This window comes from Drosophila suzukii, unplaced genomic scaffold (genome assembly GCF_043229965.1).
Source record: "Drosophila suzukii unplaced genomic scaffold, CBGP_Dsuzu_IsoJpt1.0 scf_4, whole genome shotgun sequence".
In the NCBI taxonomy this organism is placed as follows: Eukaryota; Metazoa; Arthropoda; class Insecta; order Diptera; family Drosophilidae; genus Drosophila; species Drosophila suzukii.
The window spans coordinates 1,819,234-1,844,670 of NW_027255927.1; the positions used below are offsets into that span (position 1 = coordinate 1,819,234).

The 25,437-nt window shown below is 37.2% G+C and overlaps 1 pseudogene; it reads left to right on the plus strand.

Annotated features, from left to right (window-relative positions):
* Positions 1-1,379: 1,379 nt before the first annotated feature.
* LOC139354867 (2-oxoisovalerate dehydrogenase subunit beta, mitochondrial-like) overlaps positions 1,380-25,437 on the plus strand; it is a 31,445-nt pseudogene continuing 7,387 nt past the window's right edge.

Here is a 25,437-nt window from a genome sequence, read left to right on the forward strand (position 1 = left end):
ATGTATTGATTATAATTCACAACTGGTTCTAGAGCTTCGTACACCGAGGCTCCCAAGCCATGCTCAGAAAAGTTAAGGCTTTACTTAAAATATATATCTGTAAAGTCTTCAACATGCTTCTAGCTGGAAGTCACTTGAAAAGTGACTCAACAAAAACATTACCATGCTACAGTGACGTTTCTATGAACTTAAATAATTAATAACGTTATCAATTTTATATCTATAAAAATGTAACCATATTTATGGTTCGCATAACTACCCTTTTATACAGTTTAATAACTATTTTCTATAGAAACTCTTACGTTAAAGTATTACATAAAAGTAACTATTTAATGGGTAAAAATGAAAATTCGATGGTTGGAGACGGTTTTAGTATTATGTTAGTCCACTTTACCAATCGATTTTTTTTTGTTTTTAGATGTTTGAGTTAGTGTTTATAGCTTCTTCATATTTTTGGTATAACGGATTCGATCTAGACTTAAAGGCTAGGCTAATAATGCTCAGCATAAAACTGTGCCCCCCACAGCTTTGATGCGAGAAATAATAACTTGCCTAAGAAGTTACAAGCGTTAGTTTTTCCAACAATCCAACCAAACAAGTCATTAAAGTACGACACAAAAACGTTTGTCACAATTTTTACACTTTTTATTACTTACAAAATTAGGTTATTGAGGAGTGTTTAGGATTTCAAAATACCTTTTCAACGGCGTATTTATTGTTTATATCTGTTTTCTCGAGCTGTTTAACACATAATACTTTTAGTATCCTGAAAAAGAGATTGGATATTCACGAAAAGACAAACAAAACGACACAAATTCCCGTTTTGAAAAGTTCGCCTAATTTTATTTTTATACCCTTGCAGAGGGTGTTATGATTTCAGTCAGAAGTTTCCAACGCAGTGATGCAGTCGTTTCCGACCCCATAAAGGCTATAACTTTCCCAAAAGTCTTATTTCTTTTGCAGGTAGTATATAAGTCGGAACCAGCCGGATCGGACAACTATATCTTGTAGCTTCCATAGTATTAATCGGAAAAAACAAATTAAAAAAAATTATGTCTTTGGTGTATTTTTTTTACATATAACCTCCTACGCTTTGAAATTACACTTTTTAATTAGTTCTGAATTTTGAATTTAGTTTTATCAAAATCGGACGACTATATCATAAAGCTGCCATGAGAACGATTGGAAAATTAATGGGAAAATAATATGAAACAAATTATAGCTTCGGTGTTTTTTGACATATTATCTTATGCTATTGGAATATAATTTTTTTGTATTTTTAAGAATTTTGAATTAAATTTAATAATTATAACCGCAAGAGTATATAACTTGCTTTCTTGTTTTGAAAAAACTTAATTAATTAACTTAACTAAAATGCAACTAGGCTCCAATTTCACATGCAACGCTCAATAACCATCTACATGATACAAATTTATGAAATCAGACCTTTTATTAAAAGATAAGACCAATGAAAATTTTCTGCGCCAGAGCCAGTTCGTCGATTTTAATACATTTATTTTATAGCTTTGCGATTGGTGTGGCAAATACTGGAACTACCGCAATAGCGGAAATTCAATTTGCGGACTACATATTTCCGAGCTTTGACCAGATAGTAAATGAAGCTGCCAAATATCGATACCGAAGTGGTGGGCTCTTTGACTGTGGATCATTAACTTTTAGAGTTCCTTGTGGTGCTGTCGGTCACGGGGCACTCTACCATTCTTAAAGTTCAGAATCATACTTTGCTCACACCCCGGGCCTTCGTGTAGTGGTAATTTTAAAGTATAAAGAAGTTCTGGAAAATATACTTTGTATTTTGTATTTTTGATTAAAAAAGGTTCCCCGTGGACCCATAAAGGCAAAGGGTCTTCTTCTTGCATGCGTTCGTGATCCAAACCATTGTATAATTGTTGAGCCTAAAACTTTGTATCGGGCAGCTGTTGAGGATGTGCCAACGGAATACTTTACCTCGAAACTCGGCAAAGCTGACATACTTCGGGATGGAAAAGATGTCAAACTTGTTGGTTGGGGTACACAAGTCCATGTTTTATTAGAAGTGTGTGCAGACATTTTTATACCCGTTACTCGTAGAGTAAAAGGGTATACTAGATTTGTCGGAAAGTATGTAACAGGCAGAAGGAAGCGTTTCCGACCCCATAAAGTATATATATTCTTGATCAGGATCACTAGCCGAGTCGATCTAGCCATGTCCGTCTGTCCGTCCGTCCGTATGAACGCTGAGATCTCGGAAACTATGAGAGTTACAATACTGGGATTAGGCACGCAGATTCCTGAGATTCCTGCGCAGCGCCAGTTTGTTTCAGTAGGGTGCCACGACCACAAACCGCCCAAAACTGTGGCTCCTACAGTTTTGATGCTAGAATAAAAATTTTAACTGAAATGTATTGTTCTCACCAATACCTATCGATTGACCTAAAAAAAAGTTTGCCACGCCCACTTTAACGCCCACAAGCCGCGAAAACCTGTGACGCCCACAATTTACATGCTAGATAAAAAATTGATCCAAAAAAAAATTTGCCACGCCCACTCTAACGCCCATAACGCTTAAATCTGTATACCGCCGGTGTGTGGCGCATTTTAATCTCGCTTTGCTGCTTGCATATCTCTATTTAGCTGAGTAACGGGTATCTGATAGTCGAGGTACTCGACTATAGCGTTCTTCCTAGTTTGTTTTGTTTTCTAAGATAATAAATCGTTTTATAGGTTGCTGAAATGGCCAAAGTACATTTGCATGTGGATTGTGAAGTAATCGATTTGGTCTCTATTTTACCGTGGGACACAACTTTAATTTGTACCGTAAGTAACCAAGTTGGGTTTCCTTTTAACAAGTTTATACAATATTTGTAAAAAGCTTTAGTCTGCTTAAAAATTATTAATTATAATTATTATTATAATTATTATTATAATTGCTCATGAAGCTCCATTAAACCAGGGATTTGGCTCAGAACTAGCATCATACATCCAAGAAAAATGTTTTTTCACCTTGAAGATCCCGTGAAGCGGGTGACTGGATGGGATACACCGTTTCCTCATGTCTTTGAGCCCTTTTATTTGCCCGATAAACATATATGCTTGTCGGCTATAAAGGAAATGGTTAACTTTTAGTACCTTGGCCCATTTTTTTTCGTGTAAGGAACGGACATGAAGATAACTAAATGCATTTACTTACAAAAAATGTTATATTTAAATGTTTACTCATTTAACAACAATAATTTACATATTAAACCTACTTTACTTCCTGCAAAACGGGTTATCCAAAATATGAAACTTAAAAGATAATTGGTTATTTTATTATAATTTTTGTAGCTGAACGATAAATGTTTTTCAAATGGGTAAAAAAATGTCCACATCACTTTCACAACACTGGTAATAGTTATATGGTAATAATATGGAAAATGAGCCTGTACCTGCGATAAATCAACTATACCAACAAGTTCGACTCCAACCTCACTGCTTTATCTGGTGTGCCACAAAAATCGCAGAGCGCCCATTCAATGCAGAGGGGATTTCTGTGGCACCGCGGTATAACTTCACCCTAGTGCAAACAGATTTTTAATGATTTTGACAAAAACATTACATTATTTTGTGGTTATTTTGTATTTATATTAAAATATGTCAAGTCATTATTGCTCTAACCTCCGAGTTGAGTAGACATTTAAGTAAAGACAGAGTGCAGTGCAACGAAAATATATAGAATATATGTATATACATACCAAAACAAAATTAAATATATATGTATGTAAAACAAAATAAAATTAAAATATATATACAAAAGTCTTTACTTTGTGTTTAAATAAAAGATGGTGGATGTCAGGATTAAGAAAATAAAAGAAGATTAATCTGCTTGTCACAAGTCATCTTTAGTTATAATTTCAAAGAGGAAACCGGAATTTTTTTCATAGTGAAAGAGAGACATTTATTATAGAATTCCCAGTCTATAAAAATACACGGAAATCTCTTCCAACACAACTTCTTGGTATCACATGCGTCCTTGTCAGGGGTGTCACAGATACAGTCGATAGTTTTGGGGACGATTTCTATAAAAAGCATACTTAAAAATCAGCAAACAAATTTATTTTAGCTATACTTTTTTTTAGTTTCTTTGTTTGTGTTTTAACTTCTAAAAATGAAAAAAAAGTGTTAAAATTTTAAACAATAATCGTCGTAAGCCCGGTTCGTCAAGTGGAAACTGAGCAGGTCCTGGTTCGACTAGCCAGGATGGACGAGCTGTCGATCGTCGTGGTTTTAAGGGACGCAGTCCTGGAACACACAGGAAATCGCAAACGGTGTACATCGTCAACAATATCAGAGAGACCTCACTGACACAAGCAATAGGGTGAAACTAGGGTGGAACAAACTGTTAGCCAGCCTCCTGGCGTAAGCCTTGAGTAGTTGGGAAACGCGGATTCTTGGACAATTAGCATATTAATGGCCGCCGCCCCCTTACTAATTAGCATATTAATGACCTCCGCCTCTCACTAACTAACATATTAATGGCCCCCGCCTCTTCATTAATGTATGCGGGTTCTGGGACACTTAGCATAATCCATAAGTTATCTGATTTTAAAAGGTTTAGATGTCATAAAAATGTCACGATCATATCCATAAAGAGTATACTAAATTGCCCCCCAACCCCACACCACCATGTGACAATACTGATCACATATCCTTTTCCTTATTATCAGCAATTAATATTCAGCAGGTGTTGCTGTACACGGGAGAAAGGTCGCACACTTTCCCCACATCTCCATGTGACAATACTGATCACATATCCTTTTCCTCATTACCAGCAATTCATATTCAGCAGGTGTTGCTGTACACGGGAGAAAGGTCGCACACTTTCCCCACATCCCCATGTGACAATACTGATCACATATCCTTTTCCTCATTATCAGCAATTAATATTCAGCAGGTGTTGCTGTACACGGGAGAAAGGTCGAACACTTTCCCCACATCCCCATGTGACAATACTGATCACATAACCTTTTCCTCATTATCAGCAATTAATATTCAGCAGGTGTTGCTGTACACGGGAGAAAGGTCGCACACTTTCCCCACATCCCCATGTGACAATATTGATCATGTATCCTTTTCCTCATTATCAGCAATTAATATTCAGCAGGTGTTGCTGTGCACGTGAGAAAGGTCGCAAACCCAAAACATCTAAAGATGGTTGCCTTAGAGGGACATGTCCGATCATGTTGGGGAATAACGTTTCCTATGATTGTAAAACTAATTTAGAAATCAAAAGAATTTCAATAAAATAAGTCCCACAAGTTAATGATTCTCGGATGTCGAATATTTTCAAACAGACATTTTTTTTCGCCCCAGAATGTTCAACTGGTAAATTTTCCAAGATCTCTCCTTTCTACAAAAACGTCTCATAAACATATCATAAAAGGGATTCAAGCAAGAGCTACCCGAACATGCGCACCTGTCTATTACCTGACCGGAATAAAAGGGACACATGCACAAGTCTGAAGGCGCACGCCCATTGACAAGATCATGGGCCTCACGCCAACAACAAATTTTTTAATGGTACAGAAAAATACAATACATACAATGGTACAGTTAAAATAAGTCCCACAAGTTAGTGATTCTCGGATGTCGAATATTTTCAAACGGACATTTTTTTTCGCCCCAGAATGTTCAACTGGTAAATTTTCCAAGATCTCTCCTTTCTACAAAAACGTCTCATAAACATATCATAAAAGGGATTCAAGCAAGAGCTACCCGAACATGCGCACCTGTCTATTACCTGACCGGAATAAAAGGGACACATGCACAAGTCTGAAGGCGCACGCCCATTGACAAGATCATGGGCCTCACGCCAACAACAAATTTTTTAATGGTACAGAAAAATTTTAAGTGAGGATCCCGTAGAAATTTCGTCTCCACTACTCCATCCAGAATTTAATAGGTATTGACTTTGAAGATTATCCAGAGATATACAATTTTTTAGGGTAGTAGTCACACCGACATAGACATGACACGTTGGACTCGTTGTATTTAGTTGTTACCTAGCAGTATTTTGATGGTTACTTTCTTTTTAGTCTTGTTTTTGGATGGTTACTTTTTGTATAGCTCCTGTAAAGTACTTGATTTTGGATGGTTACTATCTGTGTAGTATCTGTAAAGTACTTGGTTTTAGATGGTAACTAAATGTTAACAAGTATTATGAGTTGCTATAGTCTCTAATTAAGAATAAACAAAGTACACAAGTTAAAGTTTCTAAGATATGTTAGCCAAACACACTTGCAGTGAACTATCATTACCTCACCGTCATCAAAGTCACATGCCCAAGACCCAAGGACATTGAATAAAATACTTCCCCTTCATTTGTACCTGTACCTAATTACAGTCAGAAACAAAATTTGTAGGATCATTCAATATTTTTTTATATATTTTATTATTGTAAACATATTTCATTAAATTCATAATTAATTATATTTTATGTATATTTGTATATAATTAATTATCCCTCTGTAAGAGACATCGGTTATTAATCTTCGTTCCAAACGCAGATTTTCGCTTGGTTCCCATAGATAGATGTAAAATAGTTTTCACTATGTAATCTTTCTCAGATGTTGGATTATTTTTAAAGCATTCATTTGGTCTAACCCATAATAATATTATAACATATTTCGAAAGCATCATTAGCTAGCATAGGAGCGTCTTTCAATTTAATTTCTGATTCAAGTTTATGATAGAGGTGTTGGGACCTGGTAATATCGGTTTTTGTTGTCAACTATTTTTCTAGTTCTAGTTTTCTAATTCTATTCTATTTGTATACTATTTGTATGAGTAAGGCATCATTGTCTAAGATTCTACATAAGTTTAATAAACTCTTTAATTACAATACTGATTAGCTGGTTACTATATGTTTAGTAGATGTATACAAGTTGTTAAGTATCTGGTTACTATATGTTTAGTAGATGTATACAAGTTGTTTAGTATCTGGTTTCTATATGTTTAGTAAATGTATACAAGTTGTTTAGTATATGTATACAAGTTGTTTACTAGCTGTTTAGTATCTGGTTTATATATGTTTAGTATCTGTTTACTTGATGTTTACTAATTATTATTAGCTGGTTACTAGTTGTTATTAACGTCTACGAGCTTTTATAGTCTTTTGTAAAGAATGATCAAAAATTCTTGATCACTGGACGACTTTCGATGTGAAGTAAGAGCTTACACTCTGATTTTCAATGTGTTTGCTATGTACGTAAGAAAGAATGCAAAGCCAAAATATCTCAAGATTGATATATAAATCTTACAGGAACATGTCCGGTTATGTTGGGGAAATATGTATCCTGTGATTGTAAAACTAATTAAGAAATAAATTTTTCACAAGTTGTCTAAAAGCTGTGTAGAAGCTGTTTTGATAAACAATTTTGATTCATAATGACAGATATTAAGAATATATAATAATATCATCCACTTTAACTAGTATATTGTTAAAATAAAACATTTCCATTTTTCATGTTCTTTCATCTTATGTAGGTATAATAAATGTAATCTTATCAACGATAGCTAGCTCTACATCCCATAACTATAGTTATTTGCTACAATAAAATATCTAGAAAGAACAAAATATATGAATATCAAAAAACGATTTAAGACTAACTATAATTGGGAAAGTAATTGAAATCGCTCCGGCGTAATACAGTAAAAAACAAAAAACACTGTGATTATCCCATTTTCTATCACCATAACAAATGTGTATACCCACACTTAAATGACCAAATGTATCCTTTGTCCAAAAATGTCTGTGACTTTCACTTATAAATTTATCACCGATAATTTAAATCCCATTAAGCAAACCACCCATTGCTAACCGTACCATAACCACAGAGTCAAGTTGGTTACCTACAATAAACATAGGTGGTGGTGTAAAGGATTGCTAAAATGCCTCGACACAGGCGCAAAGGTCATAAAAATGAACATAAAAATATAATTAGGAAAGTATTTTTTATTTGCGAACCATTTATACTTGTTACCAACAACACAAATAGTTATGTTACAAAGGATTTGCTTACATGCCTCGACGCAGGCGCAAAGGTCAAGGTATTGGGAAGAAATTCATGGAATATTATCCCTTCATAAAAGAGGTCATAAAATAAATAATTAGAAAAGTATTTTCTATTTGCGAACAATTTATAAATGTTACCAACAACACAAATAGTTTTTACAAAGGATTGCTAAAATACCTTGATGCAGGCCCAAAGGTCAAGGTAATGGAAAAATTCATGGAATATTATCGCTTGACCAAAAACGAAAATTTCTTCAATTTGGATAATAAAAAAATATATATTAATTCAATACTTTGATTTTTCCATCAAAATGCTTGATAAATCTAGTTGTTTGATATTCTCTACCTAATTGAGTAATAAGTTTTCATGTGCCTATTTAATTTACCAAAAACAGTATTAGTCTTCTCTCATAAAATTGATCTTTTGGATCCCTCTAATTCCCCACCGGTGAAATATATGTTCCTCATATTTAATAATGATGGTTTGTCTTAGATGGGTACTTGTAATTCATATTTAAGATATTTCCATCCTTCTGTAACTAATATCCTTTTATCCATCATGTAAACAGGTTTAGAATTGTATTGCATGCTTCAGCCCCTAGCCACACCCAACACTGTAACAGATTTGACTTTTCCAATGGCTGCTCAAGCTACCTAAACTGTACATTTCCTTTGATTTTCTCTTTTCCTTTCTAAGCAATGTACACAATTTTTAAACTGGTTCTGACCTCCCTCTTTAAGGGCATCCTCTACTTTATTTTCGTTATATTTCTGATCTTTTCCTAACAGTAGGTTGTTCAACTTTTATCATTTTATGGGATTATTGAGCACCCGAAATCCCAGATATTAACTCATAACATGTAACTAGCAGAATATAGTTAAAGATATCAGACTCTAAAAAGACAAGATTTACCTACAATTCAATTTAACATCTACAATCCCTGGAGAAGAGTTTAGTATTTGTAGTTTAATTTTCTAATTTATTGATTTCACAGATTCCCGCTGGTGAATACCAATTTTTAACAAATCGCTGCCAACTCCATTGACTTTGAAGATTATCCAGAGATATACAATTTTTTAGGGTAGTAGTCACACCGACATAGACATGACACGTTGGACTCGTTGTATTTAGTTGTTACCTAGCAGTATTTTGATGGTTACTTTCTTTTTAGTCTTGTTTTTGGATGGTTACTTTTTGTATAGCTCCTGTAAAGTACTTGATTTTGGATGGTTACTATCTGTGTAGTATCTGTAAAGTACTTGGTTTTAGATGGTAACTAAATGTTAACAAGTATTATGAGTTGCTATAGTCTCTAATTAAGAATAAACAAAGTACACAAGTTAAAGTTTCTAAGATATGTTAGCCAAACACACTTGCAGTGAACTATCATTACCTCACCGTCATCAAAGTCACATGCCCAAGACCCAAGGACATTGAATAAAATACTTCCCCTTCATTTGTACCTGTAGTTTTAATTACAGTCAGAAACAAAATTTGTAGGATCATTCAATATTTTTTTATATATTTTATTATTGTAAACATATTTCATTAAATTCATAATTAATTATATTTTATGTATATTTGTATATAATTAATTATCCCTCTGTAAGAGACATCGGTTATTAATCTTCGTTCCAAACGCAGATTTTCGCTTGGTTCCCATAGATAGATGTAAAATAGTTTTCACTATGTAATCTTTCTCAGATGTTGGATTATTTTTAAAGCATTCATTTGGTCTAACCCATAATAATATTATAACATATTTCGAAAGCATCATTAGCTAGCATAGGAGCGTCTTTCAATTTAATTTCTGATTCAAGTTTATGATAGAGGTGTTGGGACCTGGTAATATCGGTTTTTGTTGTCAACTATTTTTCTAGTTCTAGTTTTCTAATTCTATTCTATTTGTATACTATTTGTATGAGTAAGGCATCATTGTCTAAGATTCTACATAAGTTTAATAAACTCTTTAATTACAATACTGATTAGCTGGTTACTATATGTTTAGTAGATGTATACAAGTTGTTAAGTATCTGGTTACTATATGTTTAGTAGATGTATACAAGTTGTTTAGTATCTGGTTTCTATATGTTTAGTAAATGTATACAAGTTGTTTAGTATATGTATACAAGTTGTTTACTAGCTGTTTAGTATCTGGTTTATATATGTTTAGTATCTGTTTACTTGATGTTTACTAATTATTATTAGCTGGTTACTAGTTGTTATTAACGTCTACGAGCTTTTATAGTCTTTTGTAAAGAATGATCAAAAATTCTTGATCACTGGACGACTTTCGATGTGAAGTAAGAGCTTACACTCTGATTTTCAATGTGTTTGCTATGTACGTAAGAAAGAATGCAAAGCCAAAATATCTCAAGATTGATATATAAATCTTACAGGAACATGTCCGGTTATGTTGGGGAAATATGTATCCTGTGATTGTAAAACTAATTAAGAAATAAATTTTTCACAAGTTGTCTAAAAGCTGTGTAGAAGCTGTTTTGATAAACAATTTTGATTCATAATGACAGATATTAAGAATATATAATAATATCATCCACTTTAACTAGTATATTGTTAAAATAAAACATTTCCATTTTTCATGTTCTTTCATCTTATGTAGGTATAATAAATGTAATCTTATCAACGATAGCTAGCTCTACATCCCATAACTATAGTTATTTGCTACAATAAAATATCTAGAAAGAACAAAATATATGAATATCAAAAAACGATTTAAGACTAACTATAATTGGGAAAGTAATTGAAATCGCTCCGGCGTAATACAGTAAAAAACAAAAAACACTGTGATTATCCCATTTTCTATCACCATAACAAATGTGTATACCCACACTTAAATGACCAAATGTATCCTTTGTCCAAAAATGTCTGTGACTTTCACTTATAAATTTATCACCGATAATTTAAATCCCATTAAGCAAACCACCCATTGCTAACCGTACCATAACCACAGAGTCAAGTTGGTTACCTACAATAAACATAGGTGGTGGTGTAAAGGATTGCTAAAATGCCTCGACACAGGCGCAAAGGTCATAAAAATGAACATAAAAATATAATTAGGAAAGTATTTTTTATTTGCGAACCATTTATACTTGTTACCAACAACACAAATAGTTATGTTACAAAGGATTTGCTTACATGCCTCGACGCAGGCGCAAAGGTCAAGGTATTGGGAAGAAATTCATGGAATATTATCCCTTCATAAAAGAGGTCATAAAATAAATAATTAGAAAAGTATTTTCTATTTGCGAACAATTTATAAATGTTACCAACAACACAAATAGTTTTTACAAAGGATTGCTAAAATACCTTGATGCAGGCCCAAAGGTCAAGGTAATGGAAAAATTCATGGAATATTATCGCTTGACCAAAAACGAAAATTTCTTCAATTTGGATAATAAAAAAATATATATTAATTCAATACTTTGATTTTTCCATCAAAATGCTTGATAAATCTAGTTGTTTGATATTCTCTACCTAATTGAGTAATAAGTTTTCATGTGCCTATTTAATTTACCAAAAACAGTATTAGTCTTCTCTCATAAAATTGATCTTTTGGATCCCTCTAATTCCCCACCGGTGAAATATATGTTCCTCATATTTAATAATGATGGTTTGTCTTAGATGGGTACTTGTAATTCATATTTAAGATATTTCCATCCTTCTGTAACTAATATCCTTTTATCCATCATGTAAACAGGTTTAGAATTGTATTGCATGCTTCAGCCCCTAGCCACACCCAACACTGTAACAGATTTGACTTTTCCAATGGCTGCTCAAGCTACCTAAACTGTACATTTCCTTTGATTTTCTCTTTTCCTTTCTAAGCAATGTACACAATTTTTAAACTGGTTCTGACCTCCCTCTTTAAGGGCATCCTCTACTTTATTTTCGTTATATTTCTGATCTTTTCCTAACAGTAGGTTGTTCAACTTTTATCATTTTATGGGATTATTGAGCACCCGAAATCCCAGATATTAACTCATAACATGTAACTAGCAGAATATAGTTAAAGATATCAGACTCTAAAAAGACAAGATTTACCTACAATTCAATTTAACATCTACAATCCCTGGAGAAGAGTTTAGTATTTGTAGTTTAATTTTCTAATTTATTGATTTCACAGATTCCCGCTGGTGAATACCAATTTTTAACAAATCGCTGCCAACTCCATACCATTCAGACACTGGTTTACAACCTCATAGAACTGACTCTCAAGGTATCTGTAATGCACAATATATTTCCGTCTCTTTTCTTCTAATCAATATTAAAAAATTTCAAAAAATTTTAAAAATTATTAAGCCAACAGAGATAATAATGTTTTTGTGATAGTATCCCATGAATAATACATAGTTCTTATTTGTATATTTTCAAAATTATTTATTTCAGAAAATTATTCATTAATCGCATTCAAATAATATTCATAATATATCTTACAATTATTTAGATTTATCAATAGAGTTTCCCAATTATTAATATTAAATGATATTGCATCATATCTTTTTTGAAGATTAAATATTAAGATAGGGTCGTCCTCGCGAGACATAGCGCTGACCAACTCACATTGGTCTGCCTCACCATTAAATTTAAGACATTCTAAGTCTGATATTGAATCCCTTATACGAAAAATCATCTCCTTAACTTCCATTAGCAGTCGTGACAGCGGATTATTTTCGATTTCCGCATCGTGAAGATCAATTTGGTGTTGAAACTTCTCATTCAAACAATATTCATAATATATCTTACAATTTTTAGATTTATCAATAGAGTTTCCCAATTATTAATATTAAATGATATTGCGTCATATCTATTTTTAGGATTAAATATTAAGAATAAAAATTCTGTACCACTCCTCCTACTTAATGATGACCATTATAAAATTATAATTATCAACAACTATTATATTAAATACAATTAAATGTACGCATACTCATATAACAACAGTTCCCAATATCGATATATGTTGGCCTACAATCTTACTTTGACTTTGATTTCCGGTTTCTTATGTATTCAACAACCAAATCAACCCCTGTGACTTTAAAATAAATGAAGATTTGTTGATTGAGATAGGAATCTTTAAGGAAATTGTAGTGTCTATTATGATACTAAAGAAGAGTTGGACATCCTGAAATGGCGCTTGGTGGATTTGCAGAGCGAAAACAATATCGATTCCCATCTCTTTGATGTTGAAAACGTGGAAAATCGAATCACCGAGCTGATGATGGAGACAACCAAGTTTCAACACCAAATTGATCTTCACGATGCGGAAATGGAAAATAATCCGCTGTCACGACTGCTACTTGAAGTTAAGGAGATGATTTTTCGTATAAGGGATTCAATATCAGACTTAGAATGTCTTAAATTTAATGGTGAGGCAGACCAATGTGAGTTGGTCAGCGCTATGTCTCGCGAGGACGACCCTATCTTAATACCTAATCTTAAAAATAGATATGATGCAATATCATTTAATATTAATAGTTGGGAAACTCTATTGATAAATCTAAATAATTGTAAGTTATATTATGAATATTTTTTGAATGCGATTAATGAATAATTTTCTGAAATAAATAATTTTGAAAATATACAAATAAGAATTATGTATTATTCATGGGATACTATCACAAAAACATTATAATCTCTGTTGGCTTAATAATTTTTAATAATTTAATTCTACGAATAAAATGAACTCCAAAACCAGTTTTTGAAATGTTTTAATATTGATTAAAAGAAAAGAGACGGAAATATATTGTGCATTACAGATACCTTGAGAGTCAGTTCTATGAGGTTGTAAACCAGTGTCTGAATGGTATGGAGTTGGCAGCGATTTCTTAAAAATTGGTATTCACCACCGGGAATCTGCGAAATCAATAAATTAGAAAATTAAACTACAAATACTAAACTCTTCTCCAGGGATTGTAGATGGTAAATTGAATTGTAGGTAAATCTTGTCTTTTTAGAGTCTGATATCTTTAACTATATTCTGCTAGTTACATGTTATGAGTTAATATCTGGGATTTCGGGTGCTCAATAATCCCATAAAATGATAAAAGTGTAACAACCTACTGTTAGGAAAAGATCAGAAATATAACGAAAATAAAGTAGAGGATGCCCTTAAAGAGGGAGGTCAGAACCAGTTTAAAAATTGTGTACATTGCTTAGAAAAGAAAAGAGAAAATCAAAAGGAATGTACAGTTTAGGTAGCTGGGGCAGCCATTGGAAAAGTCAAATCTGTTACAGTGGTGGGTGTGGCTAGGGGTTGAAGTATGCAATACAATTCTAAACCTGTTTACATGATGGATAAAAGGATATTAGTTAGAGAAGGATGGAAATATCTTAAATATGAATTACAAGTACCCATCTATGACAAACCATCATTATTAAATATGAGGAACATATATTTCACCGGTGGGGAATTAGAGGGATCCAAAAGATCAATTTTATGAGAGAAGACTAATACTGTTTTTGGTAAATTAAATAGGCACATGAAAACTTATTATTATCATTATTTATCAAGCATTTTGATGGAAAAATCAAAGTATTGAATTAATATATATTTTTTTATTATCCAAATTTAAGAAATTTTCGTTTTTGGTCAAGCGATAATATTCCATGAATTTTTCCATTACCTTGACCTTTGCGCCTGCATCAAGGTACATTAGCAATCCTTTGTAACAACTATTTGTGTTGTTGGTAACATTTATAAATTGTTCGCAAATAGAAAATACTTTTCTAATTATTTATTTTTTGACCTCTTTTATGAAGGGATAATATTCCATGATTTTTTTTCCAATACCTTGACCTTTGCGCCTGCGTCGAGGCATTTAAGCAAATCCTTTGTAACATAACTATTTGTGTTGTTGGTAACAAGTATAAATGGTTCGCAAATAAAAAATACTTTCCTAATTATATTTTTATGATCATTTTTATGACCTTTGCGCCTGTGTCGAGGCATTTTAGCAATCCTTTACACCACCACCTATGTTTATTGTAGGTAACCAACTTGACTCTGTGGGTATGGTACGGTTAGCAATGGGTGGTTTGCTTAATGGGATTTAAATTATCGGTGATAAATTTATAAGTGAGTCACAGACATTTTTGGACAAAGGATACAATTGGTCATTTAAGTGTGGGTATACACATTTGTTATGGTGATAGAAAATGGGATAATCACAGTGTTTTTTGTTTTTTACTGTATTACGCCGGAGCGATTTCAATTACTTTCCCAATTATAGTTAGGTTAGGTTAGGTAGGAGTGGTTGGAGATTAGATACTAATCCCCTCACTTAGGCGATAATGGGCCCCTTGTGATACCACATGATCTCTGAACAGATCCGTTTCCCTAGCTCATGGGTTATCTGCTTTCGCGAAGTATTCTGTTCTTCTTAAGAAACATAGGAGTATTTGGATGCTTACGTCCTGAATGGCCGCAAGGTTCGGAAGTGTGTAGCTACCTAGGGTTTGAAAGCGCTTTAGGTTATGCGCTGGGCAGAAGCATAGGAGGTGTTCGTTGCTTTCCTCTTCGTCTATCTGTTTGCAGCTGCGGCAGAAGTCGTGGTTACTTAGTCCCAGCCTTAGCGCATGAGTCCCTATAAGACAGTGGCCCGTGAGGGCATTTAGGAGAGCGGAGATGTCCTCCCTGCTGCATTGTAGGAGAGTTTTTGTTCTTTTCGAGTTGTAGTTTGGCCATGTGAGTTTAGAACTGTGGCATGTTGAGATTGAGTTCCAACGGTTGTTGGAAAGTGTATACAATCTCTGCCTGAGATGGAGCTTGCAGGTAGCCATGGGCATACCTACCGTGTCCTTATCACGAAGTATATCGGCGGTTGTCCCCTGTCTTGCTAGCTCGTCTGCTATGCAGTTGCCCTCAATATTGCGGTGTCCAGGCACCCAGATGAGGTTGATTCTCAGATGAGTGGCCATCTCGTTAAGAGATTTGCGGCATTCAGATTGTTTTTGAGTTCGATGTGTAGGAGTCGAGGGCCCTGAGGGCTGCTTGACTATACGAGAAGAGGAAGATATCTAAGTCTTGATGTACAGACGTGTTCAGGTGGGTAATGACTTCCTGAATTGCCATGACTTCCGCTTGGAAAACACTACAGTGGTCTGGTAGGCGGAATGAGACTTTTATGTCTAGTTCGGGGGAAAAGACTCCCCCACCTGTTTGGGAGTTAAGCTTGGAGCTGTCTGTGTATATGTCGACGGCGTTTACGAATTGGTGTGGGAGGTTGTCCCAGTCTGTACAGGTGGGTCTAAAAATCTTGTATCTTCTTTCGAAGTTGACTATGGGTGGGACGTAGTCTGTACTACGTCGTAAGGGTGAATGTTTTGATAGGATATTGGAGTGACCCGTAGAGCCTGTTGTCCATGCCGCTGCTTCGCGGAGCCTCAGCGCTGTTGCAGATGCCCAGCTTTTGGCAAGTAGATCCAGGGGTTGGGATCGAGGATTGTGTTTAGTGCCTCAGTGGCGGTAGTGCGAAGCGCCCCACTGATGCAGAGCTCTGCGCTTCTTTGGATCTTGTGAAGGATCCGGAGGTTGCAGTTCCTGTCTAGAGAAGGCCACCAAACGATGTTTCCGTAGAGGAGAATGGACCTGACTATTGCAGTGTATAGCCAGTGAAGAGGGCTATGGCCGCTTTGCGTGTACGATCTAGGATGTTATCTGTCCAGAGGAGCTTTTTGTCAAGGATGACACCTAGGTACTTTGCTTGGTTGCTAAAGGTTAGGCGCGTTTGGTGTAGTTTTGGGGGAACTAGAATTGGTACCTTATACTTCCTTGTACAGAGAACTAGTTCGGTCTTTTCTGGGTTAACTCCCAGTCCACAGTTAGCCGTCCCACGGGAGACGGTGGATAAGGCTGTCTCCATTAGATTGCAAAGGGTTTGCGGGAATTTGCCCTGCAGTAGGATAACCACGTCGTCCGCGTAGGCTACCACTTTTGTGCCCGCCTTTTCTAGAAGTGATAGCAGTTTGTTGACCACTAAAACCCATAGAAGAGGTGAGAGTACGCCCCCTTGTGGAGTTCCTCTGCTGTCATTCCTGGTCGAGTGGGCCGATCCCATAGTGGAGTACACTACTCTGCTGGTTAGCATGGTGTGTCTGAGTCCTACTATGGGCCGCTAAATGCCCAGTTCAGTCAGAGCACCAGTAATCGCCGTTGGGGTGACGTTGTTAAAGGCGCCTTCTATGTGTAGAAACGCTGCAAGAGAGTATTCCCTATTGCGGAAACCTCTCTCTATACTGTACACTAGAGAGTGGAGGGCGGTATCTGTTGATCTACCCTTACGGTACGCATGCTGTGCGTCAGTACTCTGGTCGTCTAAGTTCTCCTCTATGTGGAGGTCCTCCACTACATGGGTGTTCTTAGGGAAGTGGGTGTCTAGCAGTAGTTCAAGGGTTTCCTGGCTGTTTTCTGTCCAGCTGTCAGCATTGGTTTTTAGATAGCCAATGGTTGCTGGAGCTTTTGCTAGAATTCTTCTGAGTCTGGATGCCTCCGCAGTAGATTCTATGCTACTGCAGAAGTTAGCCCAAGCTCTTCGCTTTGATATTCTAATTTCCTTTTTGTATAGTCTTAGTCTTGTATGGTTTAGTTGTTGTGTAGTGGTGTTTGGTAGTGGCCCTTCGTTGTCGTGAGCCAGATAGAATGATGCTATGGTTTGTTCGTTTAGCTCCAGTCTGACCGTGGTGAGGTCGCCCTCGCTAAACTATGGAATAAGAAATGTATAAAAAGTGTGTCTTTGTATGAATGCAGGTTCTGGTTTTACCCTTATCCTTGGTGTAAAATAGCTTGATAAGCCACAGATGTTGTTGCCAACAATCCATGGCTCTTGAATGAGGACTACGTCTATGTTGCCTGTTGCCAGGCGGGTGAGGAGGGCAGCGGATGCTGCCTTGCTGTGGTGCAGGTTAATCTGCAGAAACTGCACCATCTTTGGGACCGAGGTCGGGCTGGGTATCCGCCGCTTCCTCCGCTATGTCCTGGAGAACAGTGCGCCTTGGTCGGGTTGTGTCCTGGGTGCACAGCTGCTTCAGGCTCTCTGTCAGCTCCGAGTCGGTTGACACGTAGCCGGTGAGGGTGGCCTCTTCATGTTCCAGTTCGTCGTCGCTCGGGGGTTCGTACGACGCACAGGCAGCCTGGTTGTCTGCCGCTAACTTATCCGTGTCGTAGATTCGAAGCTGTACCTTATCGAACCCGTAGTTCACCCGGTATTGTTGGGCTGCGAGGGGTTCCAAGCAGGCCTGGTTCAGGAGGATAACCACGTTCATGGTGACGCGCTCGGTTTTTTCCACCTTGACCACCTTCCAACCGTCTGTTGGAAGTTTTGGGTTGAACCTGGTCAGCAGGCTGAGTATAGCCTCTGGTTCCGCCGGCAGCCACACCCTCGCTCTCGGTCGAGACGAAGTCTGCAGCATCGCAAACTGCAAGCTTGGCATCGGGGTAGACCTCGCCGACCTTGTTAATTGCAGCCTTGTAGAGTGCTGCCGATCTCTCGTCTTCGCAGGCAATCAACTTAACATTGCCCTGGTACCACCCTGCATCTGTGCAATCGGGTGGCGGGCCTGGGTTTTCGTCCAGCACTTTCAAGGCCACTGTCGCAAGGGCCGCCATCATCGTCTGATCCTCACGTATCGGATTGGTGGCCAGCCGTTTGAGGATCCTAAAAGCTTTCTTTCGTTCAAGAGGTCCTGCCTGGTTATGTGGTATCCTCTTAAACTCCTTTGCCCTGGTACTCACCACGAGACCGGCTTTAGCGCTCCCCTCAGGTTGGAGTAGCTGGTTAGCGACACCTACGCGGGTGGGAGACTTGGGCTTGTCGCTGTGGCGAGTTGGGCTTAGCCGGCTGCGTTGTTCGCTGGCCTTGGCAGGGGTAGATGTCACATGGACTGGGGTAGTCGGAGCCGTGATCTTGCTCTTCTTATCGTCGTTGGTTACGTCTTCCGACTTTTTGAGAGTGTCGGGCTCTTGTTTGGTACAGTCTTTTTTGTTTTTATTTGTTAAATTCTCCATGTTAAGTCCCACGAGCTGCGGAGAAGGGACAGGTCCACCCGGGCAGAGATCCGCTGTATTCGGGTAAGGCTGACTTAGAACAAGCGGTCGCCACTTGCCTGAGCTCACCGTTTGAGACTGAGTTATTTGATGACTCGGGCTCTCAGCCAGATTGACTCTCGGCACGGTAAGAGTGACACCTTAGTCCAGCCCGGGGTGAGATGAGTTGTGTGGGTAGGGAAGAGGTAGGTTCAAAGAGTGTGGGAAGAGGGTATGTGTGAGCTATTTGTCGGAGGCGGCAGCACAAGCGCGACGTCGGTACAGCTACGACGCAGATACCCGCTGACTGTCCGGGGCTACTTATTTGCGCTTCGTGTTGGGGTCTTGGCGGTAGCCGGACCGTGTCCAACTTCCACGCTTATTCGTAGCTACCCGACATGTTTCTTACAGAGGGATGGAGTAAGAAAATTAATTATATACAAATATACATAAAATATAATTAATTATGAATTATGAATTTAATGAAATATGTTTACAATAATAAAATATATAAAAAAATATTGAGCGGTCCTACAAATTTTGTTTCTGACTGTAATTAAAACTACAGGTACAAATGAAGGGGAAGTATTTTGTTCAATGTCCTTGGGTCTTGGGCATGTGACTTTAGGTAATGTGACTTAGGTAATGTGACTTTCAGGTAATGATATTTCATTGCAAGTGTGTTTGGCTAACACATCTTAGAAACTTTAACTTGTGTACTTTGATATTTCTTAATAAGAGACTATAGCAACTCATAATACTTGTTAACATTTAGTTACCATCTAAAACCAAGTACTTTACAGATACTATACAGATAGTAACCATCCAAAATCAAGTACTGTACAGGTACTATACAAAAAGTAACCATCCAAAAACAAGACTAAAAAGAAAGTAACCATCAAAATACTGCTAGGTAACAACTAAATACAACGAGTCCAACGTGTCAAGTCTATGTCGGTATGACTACTACCCTAAAAAATTGTATATCTCTGGATAATCTTCAAAGTCAATAACTATTAAATTCTGGATGGAGTAGTGGAGACGAAATGTCTACGGGATCCCTACCTAAAATTTTTCTGTACCATTAAAAAATTTGTTGGGATTGGCTGAGGATTATAAAAAAGTTTTGTTAAATTGTAAACACAAACTAGTGTTGATGCTAACTAAGAATCTTGGTGAGTCTTGAACAAACCAGCAATGAACAAACTTTTAAACTGGAAACTACGAATAAAACCTGGAAAATTCCCCATGTAACTCTGAGCGATTTTACAAAAATTAAGGTGTACGATGTTATTAAAAGTTGTGTAAACCTACCAATCGCATTCCGGAGTTGGGGTTTATATGTTAACCCCAAATTGGGGTATAGGAGTCAACACAGGTGAAATGTGAAATTGTCGGCTAACCGCGAAAAACCAAGATTTGCCATAATTGGATTTACACTAAATGGAGAGCTTATCACAAATAACTTATCAAACTTGAAAGTTCACTTGAATTCTGAGTCATATTAATAATAATCTGAATGTTGATTTTAGTAAGAATTAGTATGCTCACCTATATATTTCATATGAAATGTATACAAGATTTCAATCTAGTTACTATAATCGTAAGTCACAACCATTTTTGACCCGAAATGATTTTAAATTGAAGACCCCTATTATTGTGGTTGATCTTTCATATCAAACTCATATCAAAAAATTTGTATGACATCTAAACCTTTTAAAATCAGATAATATATGGATTATGCAAATTGTCCCAGAACCCGCATACATTAATGAAGAGGCGGGGGCCATTAATATGTTAACTAGTGAGAGGCGGGGGTCATTAATATGCTAATTAGTAAGGGGGTGGGGGCCATTAATATGCTAATTGTCCCAGAACCCGTCTTTCCCAACTACTGACGTGTGTATTTTGTTATTGCAATAGTAAATAGTTATCCTAACGTAAAATCTTCCACACAAAAGTATGCAACAATAAGGAATTTACTTGAATGTATTGATTATAATTCACAACTGGGTCTAGAGCTTCGTACACCGAGGCTCCCAAGCCGTGCTCAGAAAAGTTAAGGCTTTACTTAAAAGATGTATCTGTAAAGTCTTCAACATGCTTCTAGCTGAAAGTCACTTGAAAAGTGACTCAACAAAAACCTTACCATGCTACAGTGACATTTCTATGAACTTAATTAATTAATAACGTTATCAATTTTATATCTATAAGAATGTAACCATACTTATGGTTCGCATAACTACCCTTTTATACAGTTTTATAACTATTTTCTATAGAAACTCTTACGTTTAAGTATTACATAAAAGTAACTATTTAATGGGTAAAATTGACAATTCGATGGTTGGAGACGGTTATGTTAGTCCAATTTACCAATCAATTTTTTTTTTGTTTTAAAATGGCTAGGCTAGGCTAATAATCCTCAGCATTACACTGTGCCCCCACAGCTTTGATGCTAGAAATAATAACTTGCCTAAGAAGTTACAAGCGTTACTTTTTCCAACAATCAAATCAAACAAGTCATTAAGGTACGACACAAAAACGTTTGACACAATTTTTACACTTTTTTTTACTTACAAAATTACGTTATTGAGGAGTGTTTAGGATTTCAAAATACCTTTTCAACGGCGTATTTATTATTTATATCTGTTTTCTCGAGCTGCTTAACACATAACACAAATTCCCGTTTTGAAAAGTTCGCCTAATTTTATTTTTATACCCTTGCAGAGGGTGTTATGATTTCAGTCAGAAGTTTGCAACGCAGTGATGCAGTCGTTTTCGACCCCATAAAGTGTATATATTCTTGATCAGCATCACTAGACGAATCGATCTAGCCATGTCCTTCTGTCCGTCCGTTTCTACGCAAACTAGTCTGTCAGTTTTAAAGCTATCGGGCTATAACTTTCCCAAAAGTCTTATTTCTTTTGCAGGTAGTATATAAGTCGGAACCAGCCGGATCGGACAACTATATCTTGTAGCTTCCATAGTATTAATCGGAAAAAACAAATTAAAAAAAATTATGTCTTTGGTGTATTTTTTAACATATAACCTCCTACGCTTTGAAATAACACTTTTTAATTAGTTCTGAATTTTGAATTTAGTTTTATCAAAATCGGACGACTATATCATAAAGCTGCCATAGGAACGATTGGAAAATTAATGGGAAAATAATATAAAACAAATTATAGCTTTTGTGTTTTTTGACAAAGTATCTTATGCTATTGGAATATAATTTTTTTTTATTTTTAAGAATTTTGAATTAAATTTAATAATTATAACCGCAAGGGTATATAACTTGCTTTCTTGTTTTGAAATAACTTAATTAATTAACTTAACTAAAATGCAACTAGGCTCCAATTTCACATGCAACGCTCAATAACCATCTACATGATACAAATTTATGAAATCAGACCTTTTATTAAAAGATAAGACCAATGAAAATTTTCTGCGCCAGGTGGAGCCAGCTCGTCGATTTTAATACATTTATTTTATAGCTTTGCGATTGGTGTGGCAAATACTGGAACTACCGCAATAGCGGAAATTCAATTTGCGGACTACATATTTCCGAGCTTTGACCAGATAGTAAATGAAGCTGCCAAATATCGATACCGAAGTGGTGGGCTCTTTGACTGTGGATCATTAACTTTTAGAGTTCCTTGTGGTGCTGTCGGTCACGGGGCACTCTACCATTCTTAAAGTTCAGAATCATACTTTGCTCACACCCCGGGCCTTCGTGTAGTGGTAATTTTAAAGTATAAAGAAGTTCTGGAAAATATACTTTGTATTTTGTATTTTTGATTAAAAAAGGTTCCCCGTGGACCCATAAAGGCAAAGGGTCTTCTTCTTGCATGCGTTCGTGATCCAAACCATTGTATAATTTTTGAGCCTAAAACTTTGTATCGGGCAACTGTTGAGGATGTGCCAACGGAATATTTTACCTCGAAACTCGGCAAAGCTGACATACTTCGAGATGGAAAAGATGTCAAACTTGTTGGTTGGGGTACACAAGTCCATGTTTTATTAGAAGTATGTGCAGACATTTTTAATCCCGTTACTCATAGAGTAAAAGGGTATACTAGATTCGTCGGAAAGTATGTAACAGGCAGAAGGAAGCGTTTCCGACCCCATAAAGTATATATATTCTTGATCAGGATCACTAGCCGAGTCGATCTAGCCATGTCCGTCTGTCCGTCTGTCCGTCTGTCCGTCTGTCCGTCTGTCCGTCTGACCGTCTGTCCGTCTGTCCGTCTGTCCGTCTGTCTGTCCGGATGAACGCTGAGATCTCGGAAACTATGAGAGTTAGGCTATTGAGATTTGGCGTACAGATTCCTGAGCTTCTTACGCAGCGCAAGTTTGTTTCAGTAGACTGCCACGCCCACTCTAACGCCCACAAACCGCCCAAAACTGAAACTCCTACAGTTTTGATGCTAGATAGAAAATTTTAACTGAAATGTATTGTTCTCATCAATACCTATCGATTGACCTAAAAAAAAGTTTGCCACGCCCACTTTAACGCCCACAAACCGCGAAAACCTGTGACGCCCACAATTTGGATGCTAGATGAAAAATTTTAACTGAAATGTATTGGTGTCGTCAATACCTATCGATTGATCCAAAAATAAATTTGCCACGCCCACTCTAACGCCCATAACGCTTAAATCTGTCTACCGCCGGTAGGTGGCGCATTTTAATTTCGCTTTGCTGCTTGCATATCTCCATTTCCCTTTGAGTAACGGGTATCTGATAGTCGAGGTACTCGACTATAGCGTTCTTCCTTGTTTTTTACTGTATTACGCCGGAGCGATTTCAATTACTTTCCCAATTATAGTTAGGTTAGGTTAGGTAGGAGTGGTTGGAGATTAGATACTAATCCCCTCACTTAGGCGACAATGGGCCCCTTGTGATACCACATGATCTCTGAACAGATCCGTTTCCCTAGCTCATGGGTTATCTGCTTTCGCGAAGTATTCTGTTCTTCTTAAGAAACATAAGAGTATTTGGATGCTTACGTCCTGAATGGCCGCAAGGTTCGGAAGTGTGTAGCTACCTAGGGTTTGAAAGCGCTTTAGGTTATGCGCTGGGCAGAAGCATAGGAGGTGTTCGTTGCTTTCCTCTTCGTCTATCTGTTTGCAGCTGCGGCAGAAGTCGTGGTTACTTAGTCCCAGCCTTAGCGCATGAGTCCCTATAAGACAGTGGCCCGTGAGGGCATTTAGGAGAGCGGAGATGTCCTCCCTGCTACATTGTAGGAGAGTTTTTGTTCTTTTCGAGTTGTAGTTTGGCCATGTGAGTTTAGAACTGTGGCATGTTGAGATTGAGTTCCAACGGTTGTTGGAAAGTGTATACAATCTCTGCCTGAGATGGAGCTTGCAGGTAGCCATGGGCATACCTACCGTGTCCTTATCACGAAGTATATCGGCGGTTGTCCCCTGTCTTGCTAGCTCGTCTGCTATGCAGTTGCCCTCAATATTGCGGTGTCCAGGCACCCAAATGAGGTTGATTCTCAGATGAGTGGCCATCTCGTTAAGAGATTTGCGGCATTCAGATTGTTTTTGAGTTCGATGTGTAGGAGTCGAGGGCCCTGAGGGCTGCTTGACTATACGAGAAGAGGAAGATATCTAAGTCTTGATGTACAGACGTGTTCAGGTGGGTAATGACTTCCTGAATTGCCATGACTTCCGCTTGGAAAACACTACAGTGGTCTGGTAGGCGGAATGAGACTTTTATGTCTAGTTCGGGGGAAAAGACTCCCCCACCTGTTTGGGAGTTAAGCTTGGAGCTGTCTGTGTATATGTCGACGGCGTTTACGAATTGGTGTGGGAGGTTGTCCCAGTCTGTACGGGTGGGTCTAAAGATCTTGTATCTTCTTTCGAAGTTGACTATGGGTGGGACGTAGTCTGTACTACGTCGTAAGGGTGAATGTTTTGATAGGATATTGGAGTGACCCGTAGAGCCTGTTGTCCATGCCGCTGCTTCGCGGAGCCTCAGCGCTGTTGCAGATGCCCAGCTTTTGGCAAGTAGATCCAGGGGTTGGGATCGAGGATTGTGTTTAGTGCCTCAGTGGCGGTAGTGCAAAACGCCCCACTGATGCAGAGCTCTGCGCTTCTTTGGATCTTGTGAAGGATCCGGAGGTTGCAGTTCCTGTCTAGAGAAGGCCACCAAACGATGTTTCCGTAGAGGAGAATGGACCTGACTATTGCAGTGTATAGCCAGTGAAGAGGGCTATGGCCGCTTTGCGTGTGCGATCTAGGATGTTATCTGTTCAGAGGAGCTTTTTGTCAAGGATGACACCTAGGTACTTTGCTTGGTTGCTAAAGGTTAGGCGCGTTTGGTGTAGTTTTG